Genomic DNA, 23,543 nt, shown 5'->3' with positions numbered 1-23,543 from the left:
ACCTACCGCCTCTCTTCACCCCAGCACCTACTGCCTCTCTTTACCCCAGCACCTACCGCCTCTCTTCACCCCAGCTCCTACCACCTCTCCTCGCCCTAGCACCTACCACCTATCTTTACCCCAGCACCTACTACCTCTCTTTACACCAGCACCTACCACCTCTTTCCCCAGGCACCTACTGCCTCTCTTCACCCCAGCACCTACCCCCTCTCTTCACCCCAGCACCTACCGCCTCTCTTCACCCCAGCACCTACCGCCTCTCTTCACCCCAGCACCTACCGCCTCTCTTTACCCCAGCACCTACCGCCTCTTCACCCCAGCACCTACCGCCTCTCGTCACCCCAGCACCTACCGCCTCTCTTTACCCCAGCACCTACCGCCTCTCTTCACCCCAGCACCTACCACCTCTCTTCACCCAAGCATCTACCACCTCTCTTCACCCTAGCACCTACCACCTACCACTTCTCTTCACCGCAGCAGCTACCACCTCTCTTCACCCCAGCACCTACCACCTCTCCTCACCCTAGCACCTACCATCTCTCTTTACCCCAGCACCTACCACTTCTCTTTACCCTAGCACCTGCCACCTACCAATTCTCTTCACCGCAGCACCTACCACCTCTCTTCACCCCAGCACCTATTTATTTATTTATTTGTGTATTTTATAAAGCGCACAGCTGCCCCAACGGGGCGTCCCGGCGCTGAGAACTCTGGGAAAAGAGAGCCAGAAATGGAGGGCCTGTCTAGGAGGAGAAAAGGTGTGTCTTCAGCAGTTTACGAAATGCTGATTCTGATTGGCAGGTACGTAAAGCTAGCGGGAGCTTGTTCCAGCACTGAGAGGCACAGACCTCAAAGGTTTTTCCACCTGCACGAACTCGTTTAAATCGTGGAGTGTGCAAGAAGAATAGGGAGTTGGAGCGCAATGTCCTGGAGTGGGCATACGGTCGCAAGATGTTTTTCAGGTGAGACGATCCAGTGCCTTTTGAGGCTCGGAAGGCCAGCGTCATTGCTTTGAAGACACTTCTTTTAGCAATGGGTAACCAGTGCAGTTTGCGTAAAAGTGGAGAGACATGGTGTCTAGCAGGAATTCTCTCTACAAGCCGAGCGGCAGCATTTTGGACTGTCTGAAGTTTATGACACAGGCCTGCTGAGATACCAAGGTAGAGGGCATTAGCGTAATCGAGATGGGAAATTATCAATGCCTGGATCACAGTTTTACGGCAATCCGCCGGCAGGTAGTTAATAAGGCGTTTAATGGTCCTGATTTTAGCGAAACAGGAAGCAGCCACTGTCTGTACCTGATTGCAGAAACTAAGATGGTTGTCCCAACGTACCCCTAAGTTTTTCACCGAGTCTTTAGGGGTAGGGGCTTGACTTAGATCGTCTGGCCACCAAAGGCTAGAGTCCAAAGGAGATGGAGAGTTAAAAAACAGGATCTCCGTTTTTCCTGCGTTGAGTCGGAGGGAGTTAGCGTCCATCCAGCTAGAAATGTCCCTGAGGCAGGATTTCAGCGGATCAAAGGCAGAAGCAGAGGGGGTGTCAAAAGTAAAAAGAAGCTGAATATCGTCAGCATAGGAGGTGGATTTAATCCCTGTCTGAGCGATCAGCTTGGCCAAAGGGCCTCTCTTTACCCCAGCACCTACCTCCTCTCTTCACCCCAGCACCTACCGCCTCTTTTCATGCCAGCACCTACCGCCTCTCGCCACCCCAGCACCTACCGCCTCTCGTCACCCCAGCACCTACCGCCTCTCGTCACCCCAGCACCTACCGCCTCTCTTTACCCCAGCACGTACCACCTCTCTTCACCCCAGCACCTCCAGCATCTACCACCTCTCTTCACCCCAGCACCTACCACCTCTCTTCACCCCAGCACCTACCACCTCTCTTCACCCTAGCACCTACCACTTCTCTTCACTGCATCACCTACCACCTCTCTTCACCCCAGCACCTACCACCTCTCCTCGCCCTAGCACCTACCATCTCTCTTTACCCCAGCATCTACCACTTCTCTTTACCCTAGCACCTACCACTTCTCTTCACTGCAGCACCTACCACCTCTCTTCACCCCAGCACCTACCACCTCTCCTCGCCCTAGCACCTACCACCTCTCTTCACCGCAGAACCTACCACATATCTTCACCCCAGCACCTTCCACCTCTCTTCACCCCAGCACCTTCCATCTCCCTTCACCCCAGCACCTTCCACCTCCATTCACCCCAGCACCTTCCACCTCTGTTCACCCCAGCACCTTCCACCCCTGTTCACGCCAGCACCTACCACCCCTGTTCATGCCAGCACCTACCACCCCAGTTCACCCCAGCACCTACCACCTCTCTTCACCACAGCACCTACCACCTCTCTTCGCCCTAGACCGTACCATCTCTCTTCACCCCAGCACCTACCACCTCTCCTCACCCTAGCACCTATCACCTACGACCCCTCTTCACCGCAGAACCTACCACATATCTTCACCCCAGCACCTTCTACCTCTCCTCGCCCTAGCACCTACCACCTCTCTTCACCCCAGCACCTACCACCTCTCCTCACCCTAGCACCTATCACCTATGACCCCTCTTCACCGCAGAACCTACCACATATCTTCACCCCAACACCTTCCACCTCTCCTCGCCCTAGCACCTACCACCTCTCTTTACCCCAGCACCTACCACTTCTCTTTACCCCAGCACATACCGCCTCTCATGACCCCAGCAACTACTGCCTCTCTTCACCCCAGCACCAACCACCTCTCTTCACCCCAGCTCCTACCACCTCTCCTTGCCCTAGCACCTACCACCTATCTTTACCCCAGCACCTACCACCTCTCTTTACCCCAGCACCTACCGCCTCTCTTCACCCCAGCACCTACCGCCTCTCTTTACCCCAGCACCTTCCGCCTCTCTTCACCGCAGCATCTTCCGCCCCTCTTCACCCCAGCACCTTCCGCCTCTCTTCACCCCAGCACTTACCACCTCTCCTCACCCTAGCACCTACCACCTCTCTTCACCCCAGCACCTACCACCTCTCCTCACCCTAGCACCTATCACCTACGACCCCTCTTCACCGCAGAACCTACCACATATCTTCACCCCAGCACCTTCCACCTCTCCTCGCCCTAGCACCTACCACCTCTCTTTACCCCAGCACCTACCACTTCTCTTTACCCCAGCACATACCGCCTCTCATGACCCCAGCAACTACTGCCTCTCTTCACCCCAGCACCAACCACCTCTCTTCACCCCAGCTCCTACCACCTATCTTTACCCCAGCACCTACCACCTATCTTTACCCCAGCACCTACCACCTCTCTTTACCCCAGCACCTACCGCCTCTCTTCACCCCAGCACCTACCGCCTCTCTTTACCCCAGCACCTACAGCCTCTCTTCACCCCAGCACCTACCGCCGCTCTTCACCCCAGCACCTACCGCCTCTCGTCACCCCAGCACCTACCGCCTCTCTTTACCCCAGCACGTACCGCCTCTCTTCACCCCAGCACCTCCAGCATCTACCACCTCTCTTCACCCCAGCACCTACCACCTCTCTTCACCCCAGCACCTACCACCTCTCATGACCCCAGCAACTACTGCCTCTCTTCACCCAAGCACCAACCACCTCTCCTCGCACTAAAACCTACCACCTCTCTTTACCCCAGCACCTACCACCTCTTTACCCACGCACCTACCACCTCTTTACCCAGGCACCTACCACCTCTCTTCACCCCAGCACCTACCGCCTCTCTTCACCCCAGCACCTACCGCCTCTCTTCACCCCAGCACATACCACCTCTTTACCCAGGCACCTACCACTTCTTTACCCAGGCACCTACCACCTCTCTTCACCCCAGCACCTACCGCCTCTCTTCACCCCAGCACCTACCGCCTTTCTTCACCCCAGCACCTCCAGCATCTACCAACTCTCTTCACCCCAGCACCTGCAACCTCTCTTCACCATAGCACCTACCACCTACCACCTCTCTTCACCCAAGCACCTACAACCTCTCTTCACCCCAGCACTTACCACATTTCTTCACCCCAGCACTAACCACCTCTCTTCACCCCAGCACCTACCACCTCTCTTCACCACAGCACCTACCACCTCTCTTCACCACAGCACCTACCACCTCTCTTCACCCTAGCACCTACCGCCTCTCTTCACCCCAGCACCTACCGCCTCTCTTCACCCCAGCACTTTCCACCTCTCATGACCCCAGCAACTACTGCCTCTCTTCACCCCAGCACCTACCGCATTTCTTCACCCCAGCACCTACAGCATCTACCACCTTTCTTCACCCCAGCACCTCCAGCACCTACCACCTCTCTTCACCCCAGTACCTTCCACCTCCCTTCACCCCAGCACCTTCCACCTCCATTCACCCCAGCACCTTCCAGCTCTGTTCACCCCAGCACCTTCCACCCATGTTCACGCCAGCACCTACCACCCTTGTTCACGCCAGCACCTACCACCCCCGTTGACCCCAGCACCTACCACCTCTCTTCACCCCAGCACCTTCCGCCTCTCTTCAGCGCAGCATCTTCCGCCTCTCTTCACCCCAGCACCTTCCGCCTCCCTTCACCCCAGCACCTACCACCTCTCTTCACCCCAGCACCTACTGCCTCACTTCCAGCCAGCACCTACCACCTCTCCGCACCCTAGCACCTATCACCTACCACCTCTCTTCATCGCAGAGCCTACCACATATCTTCACCCCAGCACCTTCCACCTCTCCTCGCCCTAGCACCCACCACCTCTCTTTACCCCAGCACCTACCACTTCTCTTTACTCCAGCACCTACCGCCTCTCATGACCCCAGCAACTACTGCCTCTCTTCACCCCAGCACGAACCACCTCTCTTCACCCCAGCTCCTACTACCTCTCCTCGCCCTAGCACCTACCACCAATCTTTACCCCAGCACCTAGCCCCTCTCTTTACCCCAGCACCTACCACCTCTTTCCCCAGGCACCTACCGCCCCTCTTCACCCCAGCACCTACCCCCTCTCTTCACCCCAGAACCTACTGCCTCTCTTCAGCCCAGCACCTACCGCCTCTCTTCACCCCAGCACCTACTGCCTCTCTTTACCCCAGCACCTACCACCTCTCTTCACCCCAGCTCCTACCACCTCTCCTCGCCCTAGCACCTACCACCTATCTTTACCCCAGCACCTACTACCTCTCTTTACACCAGCACCTACCACCTCTTTCCCCAGGCACCTACTGCCTCTCTTCACCCCAGCACCTACCCCCTCTCTTCACCCCAGCACCTACCACCTCTCATGACCCCAGCAACTACTGCCTCTCTTCACCCAAGCACCAACCACCTCTCCTCGCACTAGAACCTACCACCTCTCTTTACCCCAGCACCTACCACCTCTTTACCCACGCACCTACCACCTCTTTACCCAGGCACCTACCACCTCTCTTCACCCCAGCACCTACCGCCTCTCTTCACCCCAGCACCTACCGCCTCTCTTCACCCCAGCACATACCACCTCTTTACCCAGGCACCTACCACTTCTTTACCCAGGCACCTACTACCTCTCTTCACCCCAGCACCTACCGCCTCTCTTCACCCCAGCACCTACCGCCTTTCTTCACCCCAGCACCTCCAGCATCTACCAACTCTCTTCACCCCAGCACCTGCAACCTCTCTTCACCATAGCACCTACCACCTACCACCTCTCTTCACCCAAGCACCTACAACCTCTCTTCACCCCAGCACTTACCACATTTCTTCACCCCAGCACTAACCACCTCTGTTCACCCCAGCACCTACCACCTCTCTTCACCACAGCACCTACCACCTCTCTTCACCACAGCACCTACCACCTCTCTTCACCCCAGCACCTACCGCCTCTCTTCACCCCAGCACCTACCGCCTCTCTTCACCCCAGCACTTTCCACCTCTCATGACCCCAGCAACTACTGCCTCTCTTCACCCCAGCACCTACCGCCTTTCTTCACCCCAGCACCTACAGCATCTACCACCTTTCTTCACCCCAGCACCTCCAGCACCTACCACCTCTCTTCACCCCAGCACCTTCCACCTCCCTTCACCCCAGCACCTTCCACCTCCATTCACCCCAGCACCTTCCAGCTCTGTTCACCCCAGCACCTTCCACCCATGTTCACGCCAGCACCTACCACCCCTGTTCACGCCAGCACCTACCACCCCCGTTGACCCCAGCACCTACCACCTCTCTTCACCCCAGCACCTTCCGCCTCTCTTCAGCGCAGCATCTTCCGCCTCTCTTCACCCCAGCACCTTCTGCCTCCCTTCACCCCAGCACCTACCACCTCTCTTCACCCCAGCACCTACTGCCTCACTTCCAGCCAGCACCTACCACCTCTCCGCACCCTAGCACCTATCACCTACCACCTCTCTTCATCGCAGAACCTACCACATATCTTCACCCCAGCACCTTCCACCTCTCCTTGCCCTAGCACCTACCACCTCTCTTTACCCCAGCACCTACCACTTCTCTTTACCCCAGCACCTACCGCCTCTCATGACCCCAGCAACTACTGCCTCTCTTCACCCCAGCACGAACCACCTCTCTTCACCCCAGCTCCTACTACCTCTCCTCGCCCTAGCACCTACCACCAATCTTTACCCCAGCACCTACCCCCTCTCTTTACCCCAGCACCTACCACCTCTTTCCCCAGGCACCTACCGCCCCTCTTCACCCCAGCACCTACCCCCTCTCTTCACCCCAGAACCTACTGCCTCTCTTCACCCCAGAACCTACTGCCTCTCTTCAGCCCAGCACCTACCGCCTCTCTTCACCCCAGCACCTACTGCCTCTCTTTACCCCAGCACCTACCGCCTCTCTTCACCCCAGCTCCTACCACCTCTCCTCGCCCTAGCACCTACCACCTATCTTTACCCCAGCACCTACTACCTCTCTTTACACCAGCACCTACCACCTCTTTCCCCAGGCACCTACTGCCTCTCTTCACCCCAGCACCTACCCCCTCTCTTCACCCCAGCACCTACTGCCTCTCTTCACCCCAGCACCTACCACCTCTCTTCACCGCAGCACCTACCACCTCTCTACACCCCAGCACATACCACCTCTCCTCGCCCTAGCACCTACCACTTCTCTTTACCCCAGCACCTACCACTTCCCTTTTCCCCAGCACCTACCACTTCTCTTTACCCCAACACCTACCACTTCTCTTTACCCCAGCACCTACCACTTCTCTTCACCCCAGCACCTACCACCTCTCATGACCCCAGCAACTACTGCCTCTCTTCACCCCAGCACCAACCAACTCTCCATGTCCTAGGACCTACCACCTCTCTTTACCATAGCAACTACCACCTGTTTACCCACACACCTACCACCTCTTTACCCAGGCACCTACCACCTCTCTTCACCCCAGCACCTACCACCTCTCTTCATCCCAACACCTTCCACCTCTCTTCACCCCAGCACCTTCCGCCTCTCTTCACCCCAGCACCTTCCGCCTCTCTTCAACCCAGAACCTTCTGTTTCTCTTCACCCCAGCACCTACCTCCTATCTTCACCCCAGCACCTACCACCTCTCTTCACTCCAGCACCTACCGCCTCTCTTCACCCCAGCACCTACCGCCTCTCTTCACCCCAGCACCTACCCCCTTTCTTCACCCCAGCACCTACCACCTTTCTTCACCCCACAAATTCCAGCATCTACCACCTCCCTTCACCCTAGCACCTCTCTTCACCCCAGTACCAATCACCTCTCCTCACACCACCACCTACTGCCTCTCTTTACCCCAGCACCTACCACCTCTCCTCACCCTAGCACCTACCACCTACTACCTCTCTCCACCGCAGTACCTAACACATCTCTTCACCTCAACACCTACCACCTCTCCTCACCCTAGCACCTACCACCTCTGTTCACCCCGGCACCTACTACCTCTCTTTACCCCAGCACCTACCACCTCTCTTTACCCAAGCACCTACCACCTCTCTTCACCCTAGCACCTACCAACTCTCTTCAACCCTGCACCTACCAACTCTGTTCACCCCAGCACCTACCAACTCTCTTCACCCCAGCACCTACCAACACTCTTCACCCCAGAACCTACCACCTTTCTTCACCCCAGCACCTACCACCTTTCTTCACCCCAGCAACACCAGCATCTACCACCTCTCTTAACCCCAGCACCTACCACCTCTCTTCTCCCCAGCACCTACCACCTCTCTTCACCCCAGCACCTACCACCTCTCCTCGCCCTAGCACCTACCACCTACTACCTCTCTTCACTGCAGTACCTACCACATCTCTTCACCTCAACACCTACCACCTCTCCTTGCCCTAGCCCCTACCACCTCTGTTCACCCCGGCACCTACTACCTCTCTTTACCCCAGCACATACCACCTCTCTTTGCCCAAGCACCTACGACCTCTCTTCACGCTAGCACCTACCAACTCTCTTCACCCCAGCACCTTGCACCCCTGTTCACCCCAGCACCTACCACCTCTGTTCACCCCAGCACCTACCGCCTCTCTTCACCCCAGCACCTCCAGCATATGCCACCTCTCTTCACCCCAGCACCTACCACCTCTGTTCAGCCCAGCACCTACCATCTCTCTTCACCCCAGCACCTACCACATTTCTTCACTCCAGCACCTACCAATGCTCGTAACCCCAGCACCTACCACCTCTCTTCACCCCAGCACCTACCACCTCTCTTCACCCCAGCACCTACCACCTCTCTTCACCCTAGCACCTATCACCTACCACCTCTCTTCACCGCAGAACCTACCACATATCTTCACCCCAGCACCTACCACCTCTCTTCACCCCAGCACCTACCGCCTCTCTTTACCCCAACACCTGCTGCCTCTCTTTACCCCAACACCTACTGCCTCTCTTCACCCCAGCACATACCACCTCACTTCTCCCCAGCACCTACCGCCTCTCTTCACCCCAGCACCTACCACCTCTCTACACCCCAGCACCTACCGCCTCTCTTCACCCCAGCATCTACCACCTTTCTTCACCCCAGCACCTACCACCTCTCTTCACCCTAGCACCTATCACCTACCATCTCTCTTCACCGCAGAACCTACCACATATATTCACCCCAGCACCTACCACCTCTCTTCACCCCAGTACCTACCACCTCTCTTCAACCCAGCACCTACCGCCTCTCTTCAACCCAGCACCTACCACCTCTCTTCACCCCAGCACCTACCGCCTCTCTTTACCCCAACACCTGCCGCCTCTCTATACCCCAACACCTACCACCTCTCTTCACCCCAGCACCTACCGCCTCTCTTCACCCCAGCACCTACCACCTCTCTTCACCCCAGCACCTACCACCTCTCTTCACCCCAGCACCTACCGCCTCTCTTCACCCCAGCACCTACAACCTCTCTTCAACCCTGCATCTACTGCCTCTCTTACCCGTTCACCTCAGCACCTACCACTTCTCTTCACCCCAGCACCTACCACATCTCTTCACCCCAGCACCAACCACATCTCTTCACACCAGCACCTACCACCTCTCTTCACCCCAGCACCTACCACCTCTCCTCGCCCTAGCACCTACCACTTATCTTTACCCCAGCACCTACCACTTCTCTTTACCCCAGCACCTACCACTTCTCTTTACCCCAGCACCTACCACTTCTCTTTACCCCAGCACCTACCACTTCTCTTCACCCCAGCACCTACCACCTCTCATGACCCCAGCAACTACTGCCTCTCTTCACCCAAGCACCAACCACCTCTCCTCGCCCTAGAACCTACCACCTCTCTTTACCCCAGCACCTACCACCTCTTTACCCAGGCACCTACCACCTCTTTACCCAGGCACCTACCACCTCTCTTCACCCCAGCACCTACCGCCTCTCTTCACCCCAGCACCTACCGCCTCTCTTCACCCCAGCACATACCACCTCTTTACCCAGGCACCTACCACTTCTTTACCCAGGCACCTACCACCTCTCTTCACCCCAGCACCTACCGCCTCTCTTCACCCCAGCACCTACCGCCTTTCTTCACCCCAGCACCTCCAGCATCTACCAACTCTCTTCACCCCAGCACCGGCAACCTCTCTTCACCATAGCACCTACCACCTACCACCTCTCTTCACCCAAGCACCTACAACCTCTCTTCACCCCAGCACCTACCACCTCTCTTGACTCCAGCACCTTCCACCTCCCTTCACCCCAGCACCTTCCACCTCCATTCACCCCAGCACCTTCCAGCTCTGTTCACCCCAGCACCTTCCACCCATGTTCACGCCAGCACCTACCACCCCTGTTCACGCCAGCACCTACCACCCCCGTTGACCCCAGCACCTACCACCTCTCTTCACCCCAGCACCTTCCGCCTCTCTTCAGCACAGCATCTTCCGCCTCCCTTCACCCCAGCACCTTCCGCCTCCCTTCACCCCAGCACCTACCACCTCTCTTCACCGCAGCACCTACCACCTCTCTACATCCCAGCACATACCACCTCTCCTCGCCCTAGCACCTACCACTTCTCTTTACCCCAGCACCTACCACTTCTCTTTTCCCCAGCACCTACCACTTCTCTTTACCCCAACACCTACCACTTCTCTTTACCCCAGCACCTACCACTTCTCTTCACCCCAGCACCTACCACCTCTCATGACCCCAGCAACTACTGCCTCTCTTCACCCCAGCACCAACCAACTCTCCATGTCCTAGGACCTACCACCTCTCTTTACCATAGCAACTACCACCTCTTTACCCACGCACCTACCACCTCTTTACCCAGGCACCTACCACCTCTCTTCACCCCAGCACCTACCGCCTCTCTTCACCCCAGCGCCTACCGCCTCTCTTCACCCCAGCACATACCACCTCTTTACCCAGGCACCTACCACTTCTTTACCCAGGCACCTACCACCACTCTTCACCCCAGCACCTACCGTCTCTCTTCACCCCAGCACCTACCGCCTATCTTCACCCCAGCACCTACCGCCTTTCTTCACCCCAGCACCTCCAGCATCTACCAACTCTCTTCACCCCAGCACCTGCAACCTCTCTTCACCATAGCACCAACCACCGACCACCTCTCTTCACCCCAGCACCTACAACCTCTCTTCACCCCAGCACTTACCACATTTCTTCACCCCAGCACTAACCACCTCTCTTCACCGCAGCACCTACCACCTCTCTTCACCCCAGCACCTACCACCTCTCTTCACCCCGGCACCTACCACCTCTCTTCACCCCAGCACCTACCGTCTCTCTTCACCCCAGCACCTACCGGCTATCTTCACCCCAGCACCTACCACCTTTCTTCACCCCAGCACCTCCAGCACCTACCACCTCTCTTCACCCCAGCACCTTCTGTTAGACCTGGCACCTTGGCGTGAGTTTCCCTTCCACTTTTTGATGGTGTGCCTCGATTGTTTTGCTGGTGTTGTCCGCTCAGGGCACTGCGCCACGGCTAATCCGTGCCGCAGTGCAAGTGCTCCCTAGGTAAAGTGTACCTGTAATTGATGTCCATGATTGGTTTATTGGATTCACTGTCAGTCCCCAGTAAAGTGCACCAGGGGTGCCAGGGCTTGTGAATGCCAATCCTGCTGGTGGGCTTGCAGCGCTGGTTGCGCCACCCACAGAAAGCGGCCTTGTAAAATGTGTCTAGGGTCTGCCACCGCAGACCCTGCGTGCAGTCTGGGACTGTCGCGCGGACTGCGCAAGTGCCCCCACTTGCCAGTCCCTCAACCTTCCCTTACCTACATATTAGCCACCCCTCTGGTAGGCCCAAGGGCAGGGTGCATTGTAGGCATAAGGTAGGACATGCCCTGATGTGTGTGGCATGTCCTAGTAGTGAATTACAGCCCTTTTCGTTTTTCACCATTGAAGGCTACCTGCTCTCCATAGGCCAGAATGGGCTGCTGGAGTCACTACACGCTGTGACCCCAGTGGACTCAGAGAGCATGATAGAATGTCAAGTTTAGTATGCCTGAACTCAGAATAATAAAATACTTCTTGTAGTCAAGTTTATTTTAATATCCTGGGTTTGTAAATACCACTTTTAGAAAGTTAGTATTTACTGACCTGGCCATTTCAGTCCGCCTCTGCTGTGTGTGTGTGTTCTGCCTAGCAACAGTAAGGAGCAGGGTTGGGGAATCCCCAGAGACAGGTTGGCTGCCAGGTGGTGGGTAGAGAGATGACACCAGGATGGGTGGGAGGAGTACACCTCGACTCTTGAATAGACCTGTGCTCTGCCACCACAAAGCCGGCGCCGCCCCCTGTGGGGCGGCTGATGTCTCTGCCCTGCTGCTGAAAGGAAAGAGCAGAGTCACCATAACAAAGTGCTCCAGAACTGGACTGAGCCAGGCCCAGGCCCCCTGGCGCTAAAGAACAAAAGAATCATGGTATAAAAGTAGGAGCCTGGCTCCTAAGAAATCAGAATCCTGTTTTACCACAAAGAACCTCTGCCCGACTAGAAGGAGAAGAAGACGCCGGAGGAGCTGGCCTGCTGCTTGCCTTGCTGAGAAAGGAGAGGAAGAGACTTACTGAAAAGACTTTGCTGCTTTGTGCTTTAAACATTCTCCAAGGGCTTGATCTGAGCTTGCCCCCTGAACTGAACCCCAGGACCAGTGGGTTCTCTGTGCTTTTGCTCGTCCTCCGATTCGAGCCGTGTGTGCATCCCGCTGGAAAGAGACTGTGCCCCTCATCGCCCCTCCTAGGGCCGTGACACTCAGGAGCTTGCCTGCCTCAACCCAGTGAGAGCCTCGCTCCGTCCGGAGCCGCTCTCTGTCCCCGGGCTAGGTTGCCTGCACCCCTGTCACCGCCTGCCACTGGAGCGCGCTGAACGCGCTATCACCCCTCCGGCCGGAAACCGTCCGACGACTGTGATCTACGCCAGGTCATCCAGCTGCACCGACCGTGCCCTGTGACCCCGCTTCGCTATCCCCGGACATCTCAGGCCGCACTGCTCCCGCTGTGGAGACCCCCCCTGCACCGCCGTGCTGAGGGTCGCGGGCCGCGCCTGCCTACCTGCCCACACCCACTGATCGAGGACCCAAGACCACTTCCCAAGCTGAGAGTCGCACCGACCTGTGCCGACTCTCCACGTCACGAAAGAAGTTCCAGTATCGGGCTCGGGGCCCGCAACGCCTTATTTCCCCGTTCGCAGGAGCCGAACTCTGTAAGTACTGGAACCACAAGTAACATTTGCAAGAGACTGCAAAGTGTCTATTTGAAGCTACGAACAAAGAACATTTGCCTGCTTTTCAACCTGGTGGCATAGCGAAAACGTTATTGGTCTTGTGATAAGTCTGCTGAGATATATATACCTATTTTTACATAAAGAAGCGTATTTTTCTACATATCCAAGTCTGGTGTCCGTTTCTGGGGGGATTGATGTATTTACTGTGTGTGATTGTAAGTGCTTAACCAACAACGCCTGAGGAATCGCCTTGGCTGCTCACGCCACGCACCTAGAGGGTGAGCAAGGGTCATTCGAAAGGGGTTATCCTGCGCCCTGACGTAGAGGAGAGGGTTCCTGCTTAACACAAGGGCAACCTTGCGCCAACCAGAGACCCCCAACTCTAACACCTTCCATCTACCTTCACCCCAGCTCCTTCCACCTCCATTCACCCTAGCACCTTCCACCTCTGTTCACCCCAGCACCTTCCACCCCTGTTCACGCCAGCACCTACCACCCCTGTTCATGCCAGCACCTACCACCCCAGTCCATCCCAGCACCTACCACCTCTCTTCACCCCAGCACCTACCACCTCTCTTCGCCCTAGACCCTACCATCTCTCTTCACCCCAGCACCTTCCGCCTCTCTTCAGCGCAGCATCTTCCGCCCCTCTTCACCCCAGCACCTTCCATCTCCCTTCACCCCAGCACCTTCCACCTCCATTCACCCCAGCACCTTCCACCTCTGTTCACCCCAGCACCTTCCACCCCTGTTCACGCCAGCACCTACCACCCCTGTTCATGCCAGCACCTACCACCCCAGTTCACCCCAGCACCTACCACCTCTCTTCACCCCAGCACCTACCACCTCTCTTCGCCCTAGACCCTACCATCTCTCTTCACCCCAGCACCTTCCGCCTCTCTTCAGCGCAGCATCTTCCGCCCCTCTTCACCCCAGCACCTTCCGCCTCTCTTCACCCCAGCACCTACCACCTCTCTTCACCCCAGCACCTACCACCTCTCCTCACCCTAGCACCTATCACCTACGACCCCTCTTCACCGCAGAACCTACCACATATCTTCACCCCAGCACCTTCCACCTCTCCTCGCCCTAGCACCTACCACCTCTCTTTACCCCAGCACCTACCACTTCTCTTTACCCCAGCACATACCGCCTCGCATGACCCCAGCAACTACTGCCTCTCTTCACCCCAGCACCAACCACCTCTCTTCACCCCAGCTCCTACCACCTCTCCTCGCCCTAGCACCTACCACCTATCTTTACCCCAGCACCTACCACCTCTCTTTACCCCAGCACCTACCGCCTCTCTTCACCCCAGCACCTACCGCCTCTCTTTACCCCAGCACCTACCCCCTCTCTTCACCCCAGCACCTACCCCCTCTCTTCACCCCAGCACCTACCGCCTCTCGTCACCCCAGCACCTACCGCCTCTCTTTACCCCAGCACGTACCGCCTCTCTTCACCCCAACACCTCCAGCATCTACCACCTATCTTCACCCGAGCACCTACCACCTATCTTCACCCGAGCACCGACCACCTCTCTTCACCCTAGCACCTACCACTTCTCTTCACCGCATCACCTACCACCTCTCTTCACCCCAGCACCTACCACCTCTCCTCGCCCTAGCACCTACCATCTCTCTTTACCCCAGCACCTACCACTTCTCTTTACCCTAGCACCTACCACCTACCACTTCTCTTCACTGCAGCACCTACCACCTCTCTTCACCCCAGCGCCCACCACCTCTCCTCGCCCTAGCACCTACCACCTCTCTTCACCGCAGAACCTACCACATATCTTCACCCCAGCACCTTCCACCTCTCTTCACCGCAGCACATACCACCTCTCTTCACCGCAGCACATACCACCTCTCTTCACCCCAGCACCTACCGCCTCTCTTTACCCCAACACCTGCTGCCTCTCTTTACCCCAACACAGACTGCCTCTCTTCACCCCAGCACCTACCACCGCTACACCTCAGCACCTACCACCTCTCTTCTCCCCAGCACCTACCACCTCTTTTCACCCCAGCACCTACCGCCACTCCTTACCCGTTCAACCCAGCATCCACCACCTCTCTACACCCCAGCACCTACCACCTCTCTTCACCCCAGCACTTACTGCTTCTCTTCACCCATTCACCCCAACAACTACCACCACTCTTCACCCAAGCACCTACAAACTCTCTTCACCCCAGCACCTATCACCTCTCTTCACTCTAGCACCTAGCACCTACCACTTCTCTTCACCGCAGCACCTACCACTTCTCTTCACCCCAGCACCTACCACCTCTCATGACCCCAGCAACTACTGCCTCTCTTCACCCCATCATCAACCACCTCTCTCCACCCCAGATCCTACCACCTCTCCTCGCCCTAGCACCTACCACCTATCTTTACCCCAGCACCTACCACCTCTCTTTACCCCAGCACCTACCACCTCTTTACCCAGGCACCTACCGCCTCTCTTCACCCCAGCACCTACCCCCTCTCTTCACCCCAGCACCTACCGCCTCTCTTCACCCCAGCACCTACCGCCTCTCTTCACCCCAGCACCTACCGCCTCTTCACCCCAGCACCTACCGCCTCTCGTCACCCCAGCACCTACCGCCTCTCTTTACCCCAGCACCTACCGCCTCTCTTCACCCCAGCACCTACCACCTCTCTTCACCCAAGCATCTACCACCTCTCTTCACCCTAGCACCTACCACCTACCACTTCTCTTCACCGCAGCACTTACCACCTCTCTTCACCCCAGCACCTACCACCTCTCCTCACCCTAGCACCTACCATCTCTCTTTACCCCAGCACCTACCACTTCTCTTTACCCTAGCACCTGCCACCTACCAATTCTCTTCACCGCAGCACCTACCACCTCTCTTCACCCCAGCACCTATTTATTTATTTATTTGTGTATTTTATAAAGCGCACAGCTGCCCCAACGGGGCGTCCCGGCGCTGAGAACTCTGGGAAAAGAGAGCCAGAAATGGAGGGCCTGTCTAGGAGGAGAAAAGGTGTGTCTTCAGCAGTTTACGAAATGCTGATTCTGATTGGCTGGTACGTAAAGCTAACGGGAGCTTGTTCCAGCACTGAGAGGCACAGACCTCAAAGGTTTTTCCACCTGCACGAACTCGTTTAAATCGTGGAGTGTGCAAGAAGAATAGGGAGTTGGAGCGCAATGTCCTGGAGTGGGCATACGGTCGCAAGATGTTTTTCAGGTGAGCCGATCCGGTGCCTTTTGAGGCTCGGAAGGCCAGCGTCATTGCTTTGAAGACACTTCTTTTAGCAATGGGTAACCAGTGCAGTTTGCGTAAAAGTGGAGAGACATGGTGTCTAGCAGGAATTCTCTCTACAAGCCGAGCGGCAGCATTTTGGACTGTCTGAAGTTTATGACACAGGCCTGCTGAGATACCAAGGTAGAGGGCATTAGCGTAATCGAGATGGGAAATTATCAATGCCTGGATCACAGTTTTACGGCAATCCGCCGGCAGGTAGTTAATAAGGCGTTTAATGGTCCTGATTTTAGCGAAACAGGAAGCAGCCACTGTCTGTACCTGATTGCAGAAACTAAGATGGTTGTCCCAACGTACCCCTAAGTTTTTCACCGAGTCTTTAGGGGTAGGGGCTTGACTTAGATCGTCTGGCCACCAAAGGCTAGAGTCCAAAGGAGATGGAGAGTTAAAAAACAGGATCTCCGTTTTTCCTGCGTTGAGTCGGAGGGAGTTAGCGTCCATCCAGCTAGAAATGTCCCTGAGGCAGGATTTCAGCGGATCAAAGGCAGAAGCAGAGGGGGTGTCAAAAGTAAAAAGAAGCTGAATATCGTCAGCATAGGAGGTGGATTTAATCCCTGTCTGAGCGATCAGCTTGGCCAAAGGGCCTCTCTTTACCCCAGCACCTACCTCCTCTCTTCACCCCAGCACCTACCGCCTCTTTTAACCCCAGCACCTACCGCCTCTCGTCACCCCAGCACCTACCGCCTCTCGTCACCCCAGCACCTACCGCCTCTCTTTACCCCAGCACGTACCGCCTCTCTTCACCCCAGCACCTCCAGCATCTACCACCTCTCTTCACCCCAGCACCTACCACCTCTCTTCACCCCAGCACCTACCACCTCTCTTCACCCTAGCACCTACCACTTCTCTTCACTGCATCACCTACCACCTCTCTTCACCCCAGCACCTACCACCTCTCCTCGCCCTAGCACCTACCATCTCTCTTTACCCAAGCATCTACCACTTCTCTTTACCCTAGTACCTACCACCTACCACTTCTCTTCACTGCAGCACCTACCACCTCTCTTCACCCCAGCACCTACCACCTCTCCTCGCTCTAGCACCTACCACCTCTCTTCACTGCAGAACCTACCACATATCTTCACCCCAGCACCTTCCACCTCTCTTCACCCCAGCACCTTCCATCTCCCTTCACCCCAGCACCTTCCACCTCCATTCACCCCAGCACCTTCCACCTCTGTTCACCCCAGCACCTTCCACCCCTGTTCACGCCAGCACCTACCACCCCTGTTCATGCCAGCACCTACCACCCCAGTTCACCCCAGCACCTACCACCTCTCTTCACCCCAGCACCTACCACCTCTCTTCGCCCTAGACCCTACCATCTCTCTTCACCCCAGCACCTACCACCTCTCATGACCCCAGCAACTACTGCCTCTCTTCACCCAAGCACCAACCACCTCTCCTCGCACTAGAACCTACCACCTCTCTTTACCCCAGCACCTACCACCTCTTTACCCACGCACCTACCACCTCTTTACCCAGGCACCTACCACCTCTCTTCACCCCAGCACCTACCGCCTCTCTTCACCCCAGCACCTACCGCCTCTCTTCACCCCAGCACATACCACCTCTTTACCCAGGCACCTACCACTTCTTTACCCAGGCACCTACCACCTCTCTTCCCCCCAGCACCTACCGCCTCTCTTCACCCCAGCACCTACCGCCTTTCTTCACCCCAGCACCTCCAGCATCTAACAACTCTCTTCACCCCAGCACCTGCAACCTCTCTTCACCATAGCACCTACCACCTACCACCTCACTTCACCCAAGCACCTACAACCTCTCTTCACCCCAGCACTTACCACATTTCTTCACCCCAGCACTAACCACCTCTCTTCACCCCAGCACCTACCACCTCTCTTCACCACAGCACCTACCACCTCTCTTCACCACAGCACCTACCACCTCTCTTCACCCCAGCACCTACCGCCTCTCTTCACCCCAGCACCTACCGCCTCTCTTCACCCCAGCACTTTCCACCTCTCATGACCCCAGCAACTACTGCCTCTCTTCACCCCAGCATCTACCGCCTTTCTTCACCCCAGCACCTACAGCATCTACCACCTTTCTTCACCCCAGCACCTCCAGCACCTACCACCTCTCTTCACCCCAGCACCTTCCACCTCCCTTCACCCCAGCACCTTCCACCTCCATTCACCCCAGCACCTTCCAGCTCTGTTCACCCCAGCACCTTCCACCCATGTTCACGCCAGCACCTACCACCCCTGTTCACGCCAGCACCTACCACCCCCGTTGACCCCAGCACCTACCACCTCTCTTCACCCCAGCACCTTCCGCCTCTCTTCAGCGCAGCATCTTCCGCCTCTCTTCACCCCAGCACCTTCCGCCTCCCTTCACCCCAGCACCTACCACCTCTCTTCACCCCAGCACCTACTGCCTCACTTCCAGCCAGCACCTACCACCTCTCCGCACCCTAGCACCTATCACCTACCACCTCTCTTCATCGCAGAACCTACCACATATCTTCACCCCAGCACATTCCACCTCTCCTCGCCCTAGCACCTACCACCTCTCTTTACCCCAGCACCTACCACTTCTCTTTAACCCAGCACCTACCGCCTCTCATGACCCCAGCAACTACTGCCTCTCTTCACCCCAGCACGAACCACCTCTCTTCACCCCAGCTCCTACTACCTCTCCTCGCCCTAGCACCTACCACCAATCTTTACCCCAGCACCTACCCCCTCTCTTTACCCCAGCACCTACCACCTCTTTCTCCAGGCACCTACCGCCCCTCTTCACCCCAGCACCTACCCCCTCTCTTCACCCCAGAACCTACTGCCTCTCTTCAGCCCAGCACCTACCGCCTCTCTTCACCCCAGCACCTACTGCCTCTCTTTACCCCAGCACCTACCGCCTCTCTTCACCCCAGCTCCTACCACCTCTCCTCGCCCTAGCACCTACCACCTATCTTTACCCCAGCACCTACTACCTCTCTTTACACCAGCACCTACCACCTCTTTCCCCAGGCACCTACTGCCTCTCTTCACCCCAGCACCTACCCCCTCTCTTCACCCCAGCACCTACTGCCTCTCTTCACCCCAGCACCTACCACCTCTCTTCACCGCAGCACCTACCACCTCTCTACACCCCAGCACATACCACCTCTCCTCGCCCTAGCACCTACCACTTCTCTTTACCCCAGCACCTACCACTTCTCTTTTCCCCAGCACCTACCACTTCTCTTTACCCCAACACCTACCACTTCTCTTTACCCCAGCACCTACCACTTCTCTTCACCCCAGCACCTACCACCTCTCATGACCCCAGCAACTACTGCCTCTCTTCACCCCAGCACCAACCAACTCTCCATGTCCTAGGACCTACCACCTCTCTTTACCATAGCAACTACCACCTGTTTACCCACGCACCTACCACCTCTTTTCACCCCAGGCACCTACCACCTCTTTTCACCCCAGCACCTACCGCCTCTCTTCACCCCAGCACCTACCGCCTCTCTTCACCCCAGCACATACCACCTCTTTACCCAGGCACCTACCACTTCTTTACCCAGGCACCTACCACCAATCTTCACCCCAGCACCTACCGTCTCTCTTCACCCCAGCACCTACCGCCTATCTTCACCCCAGCACCTACCGCCTTTCTTCACCCCAGCACCTCCAGCATCTACCAACTCTCTTCACCCCAGCACCTGCAACCTCTCTTCACCATAGCACCAACCACCGACCACCTCTCTTCACCCCAGCACCTACAACCTCTCTTCACCCCAGCACTTACCACATTTCTTCACCCCAGCACTAACCACCTCTCTTCACCCCAGCACCTACCACCTCTCTTCACCACAGCACCTACCACCTCTCTTCACCCCAGCACCTACCACCTCTCTTCACCCCGGCACCTACCACCTATCTTCACCCCAGCACCTCCAGCATCTACCACCTCTCTTCACCCCAGCACCTACCACCTCTCTTCACCCCAGCACCTACCACCTCTCATGACCCCAGCAACTACTGCCTCTCTTCACCCAAGCACCAACCACCTCTCCTCGCACTAGAACCTACCACCTCTCTTTACCCCAGCACCTACCACCTCTTTACCCACGCACCTACCACCTCTTTACCCAGGCACCTACCACCTCTCTTCACCCCAGCACCTACCGCCTCTCTTCACCCCAGCACCTACCGCCTCTCTTCACCCCAGCACATACCACCTCTTTACCCAGGCACCTACCACTTCTTTACCCAGGCACCTACCACCTCTCTTCACCCCAGCACCTACCGCCTCTCTTCACCCCAGCACCTACCGCCTTTCTTCACCCCAGCACCTCCAGCATCTACCAACTCTCTTCACCCCAGCACCTGCAACCTCTCTTCACCATAGCACCTACCACCTACCACCTCACTTCACCCAAGCACCTACAACCTCTCTTCACCCCAGCACTTACCACATTTCTTCACCCCAGCACTAACCACCTCTCTTCACCCCAGCACCTACCACCTCTCTTCACCACAGCACCTACCACCTCTCTTCACCACAGCACCTACCACCTCTCTTCACCCAAGCACCTACCGCCTCTCTTCACCCCAGCACCTACCGCCTCTCTTCACCCCAGCACTTTCCACCTCTCATGACCCCAGCAACTACTGTGTCTCTTCACCCCAGCATCTACCGCCTTTCTTCACCCCAGCACCTACAGCATCTACCACCTTTCTTCACCCCAGCACCTCCAGCACCTACCACCTCTCTTCACCCCAGCACCTTCCACCTCCCTTCACCCCAGCACCTTCCACCTCCATTCACCCCAGCACCTTCCAGCTCTGTTCACCCCAGCACCTTCCACCCATGTTCACGCCAGCACCTACCACCCCTGTTCACGCCAGCACCTACCACCCCCGTTGACCCCAGCACCTACCACCTCTCTTCACCCCAGCACCTTCCGCCTCTCTTCAGCGCAGCATCTTCCGCCTCTCTTCACCCCAGCACCTTCCGCCTCCCTTCACCCCAGCACCTACCACCTCTCTTCACCCCAGCACCTACTGCCTCACTTCCAGCCAGCACCTACCACCTCTCCGCACCCTAGCACCTATCACCTACCACCTCTCTTCATCGCAGAACCTACCACATATCTTCACCCCAGCACATTCCACCTCTCCTCGCCCTAGCACCTACCACCTCTCTTTACCCCAGCACCTACCACTTCTCTTTACCCCAGCACCTACCGCCTCTCATGACCCCAGCAACTACTGCCTCTCTTCACCCCAGCACGAACCACCTCTCTTCACCCCAGCTCCTACTACCTCTCCTCGCCCTAGCACCTACCACCAATCTTTACCCCAGCACCTACCCCCTCTCTTTACCCCAGCACCTACCACCTCTTTCCCCAGGCACCTACCGCCCCTCTTCACCCCAGCACCTACCCCCTCTCTTCACCCCAGAACCTACTGCCTCTCTTCAGCCCAGCACCTACCGCCTCTCTTCACCCCAGCACCTACTGCCTCTCTTTACCCCAGCACCTACCGCCTCTCTTCACCCCAGCTCCTACCACCTCTCCTCGCCCTAGCACCTACCACCTATCTTTACCCCAGCACCTACTACCTCTCTTTACACCAGCACCTACCACCTCTTTCCCCAGGCACCTACTGCCTCTCTTCACCCCAGCACCTACCCCCTCTCTTCACCCCAGCACCTACTGCCTCTCTTCACCCCAGCACCTACCACCTCTCTTCACCGCAGCACCTACCACCTCTCTACACCCCAGCACATACCACCTCTCCTCGCCCTAGCACCTACCACTTCTCTTTACCCCAGCACCTACCACTTCTCTTTTCCCCAGCACCTACCACTTCTCTTTACCCCAACACCTACCACTTCTCTTTACCCCAGCACCTACCACTTCTCTTCACCCCAGCACCTACCACCTCTCATGACCCCAGCAACTACTGCCTCTCTTCACCCCAGCACCAACCAACTCTCCATGTCCTAGGACCTACCACCTCTCTTTACCATAGCAACTACCACCTGTTTACCCACGCACCTACCACCTCTTTTCACCCCAGGCACCTACCACCTCTTTTCACCCCAGCACCTACCGCCTCTCTTCACCCCAGCACCTACCGCCTCTCTTCACCCCAGCACATACCACCTCTTTACCCAGGCACCTACCACTTCTTTACCCAGGCACCTACCACCAATCTTCACCCCAGCACCTACCGTCTCTCTTCACCCCAGCACCTACCGCCTATCTTCACCCCAGCACCTACCGCCTTTCTTCACCCCAGCACCTCCAGCATCTACCAACTCTCTTCACCCCAGCACCTGCAACCTCTCTTCACCATAGCACCAACCACCGACCACCTCTCTTCACCCCAGCACCTACAACCTCTCTTCACCCCAGCACTTACCACATTTCTTCACCCCAGCACTAACCACCTCTCTTCACCCCAGCACCTACCACCTTTCTTCACCACAGCACCTACCACCTCTCTTCACCCCAGCACCTACCACCTCTCTTCACCCCGGCACCTACCACCTATCTTCACCCCAGCACCTCCAGCACCTACCACCTCTCTTCACCCCAGCACCTTCCATCTCCCTTCACCCCAGCTCCTTCCACCTCTGTTCACCCCAGCACCTTCCACCTCTGTTCACCCCAGCACCTTCCACCCCTGTTCACGCCAGCACCTACCACCCCTGTTCATGCCAGCACCTACCACCCCAGTTCACCCCAGCACCTACCACCTCTCTTCACCCCAGCACCTACCACCTCTCTTCGCCCTAGACCCTACCATCTCTCTTCACCCCAGCACCTTCCGCCTCTCTTCAGTGCAGCATCTTCCGCCCCTCTTCACCCCAGCACCTTCCATCTCCCTTCACCCCAGCACCTTCCACCTCCATTCACCCCAGCACCTTCCACCTCTGTTCACCCCAGCACCTTCCACCCCTGTTCACGCCAGCACCTTCCACCCCTGTTCACGCCAGCACCTACCACCCCAGTTCACCCCAGCACCTACCACCTCTCTTCACCCCAGCACCTACCACCTCTCTTCGCCCTAGACCCTACCATCTCTCTTCACCCCAGCACCTTCCACCTCTCTTCAGCGCAGCATCTTCCGCCCCTCT

Source organism: Triturus cristatus, chromosome 1_1 (assembly GCF_964204655.1).
Source record: "Triturus cristatus chromosome 1_1, aTriCri1.1, whole genome shotgun sequence".
NCBI lineage: Eukaryota > Metazoa > Chordata > Amphibia > Caudata > Salamandridae > Triturus > Triturus cristatus.
This window is presented reverse-complemented; position numbering follows the sequence as displayed.